This window comes from Salvelinus namaycush, chromosome 32 (assembly GCF_016432855.1).
Source record: "Salvelinus namaycush isolate Seneca chromosome 32, SaNama_1.0, whole genome shotgun sequence".
Classification (NCBI taxonomy): domain Eukaryota; kingdom Metazoa; phylum Chordata; class Actinopteri; order Salmoniformes; family Salmonidae; genus Salvelinus; species Salvelinus namaycush.
The window spans coordinates 30,296,596-30,298,349 of record NC_052338.1 but is presented as its reverse complement, the minus strand read 5'-3'; positions in this window follow the sequence as shown (position 1 = coordinate 30,298,349).

The window sequence follows — 1,754 nt, the reverse complement described above, 5'->3', positions numbered from 1 at the left end:
CATGTTGTTGTAATGTTGTGTTGCTACCAAGCTGTGTTGTCATGTGTTGCTGCCTTGCTACGTTGTTTGTTGTCTTAGGTTGTGAGTTGTGTTGTTTCTCTTGTCGTGATGTGTGTTTTGTCCCATATTTATTTATATATATATATACTGTGCATATATATATTTGTTTTATATATATTCCCCCCCCCCCCCCCCCCCCCCCCCCTGACACATAGCACAGACACACAGACACACACACACTGACCCCCTCTGTGTATAGTAGAGGATTACAGTGTCATTCCGTGCCATGCCACAAGACCTCTAATTTTCTTTGAACATTATGTTATTGAGATTACACACAAGACTGGGAATGAATCAAGACACACAACACGCTGGGTCACAGATGACACCCTATTCACTATATAGTGTGCTACTTTTGACCAGAGCCCACAGAGCCCATAGAGAACATAGAGCCCACAGAGGACATAGAGCCCATAGAGGACATAGAAAACAGAGAACAGAGTCCATAGAGGACATAGAGTCCATAGAGAACATAGAGAAGAGAGAAAAGAGAGCCCACAGAGGACATAGAGCCCACAGAGGACATAGAGCCCACAGAGGACATAGAGCCCACAGAGGACATAGAAAACAGAGAACAGAGTCCATAGAGGACATAGAGTCCATAGAGAACATAGAGAAGAGAGAAAAGAGAGCCCACAGAGGACATAGAGCCCACAGAGGACATAGAGCCCACAGAGGACATAGAAAACAGAGAACAGAGTCCATAGAGGACATAGAGCCCACAGAGGACATAGAAAACAGAGAACAGAGTCCATAGAGGACATAGAGAACATAGAGAACATAGAGAAGAGAGAAAAGAGAGCCCACAGAGGACATAGAGCCCACAGAGGACATAGAGCCCACAGAGGACATAGGGCCCACAGAGGACATAGAGTCCATAGAGGGCATAGAAAACAGAGAACAGAGTCCATAGAGGACATAGAGTCCATAGAGAACATAGAGAAGAGAGAAAAGAGAGCCCACAGAGGACATAGAGCCCACAGAGGACATAGAGCCCACAGAGGACATAGAAAACAGAGAACAGAGTCCATAGAGGACATAGAGTCCATAGAGAACATAGAGAAGAGAGAAAAGAGAGCCCACAGAGGACATAGGGCCCACAGAGGACATAGAGCCTATAGAGGACATAGAGTCCATAGAGAACATAGAAAACAGAGAACAGAGTCCATAGAGGACATAGAGAACATAGAGAACATAGAAAACAGAGAACAGAGTCCACAGAGGACATAGAGCCCATAGAGGACATAGAAAACAGAGAACAGAGTCCATAGAGGACATAGAGAACATAGAGAACATAGTGCCCATAGAGAACATAGAGAAGAGAGAAAAGAGAGCCCACAGAGGACATAGAAAACAGAGAACAGAGAACATAGAGCACATAGAGAACATAGAGAACATAGTGCCCATAGAGAACATAGAGAACATAGTGCCCATAGAGAACATGGTGAACATAGAGCCCATAGAGAACACAGAGCCCATAGAGAACAGAGAGAACATAGAGAACATAGTGCCCATAGAGAACATGGTGAACATAGAGCCCATAGAGAACACAGAGCCCATAGAGAACAGAGAGAACATGGAGCCCATAGAGAACAAAGAGAACAGAGAGAACATAGAGCACATAGAGAACAAAGAGAACAGAGAGAACATAGAGCACATAGAGAACAAAGAGAACAGAGAGAACATAGAGCACA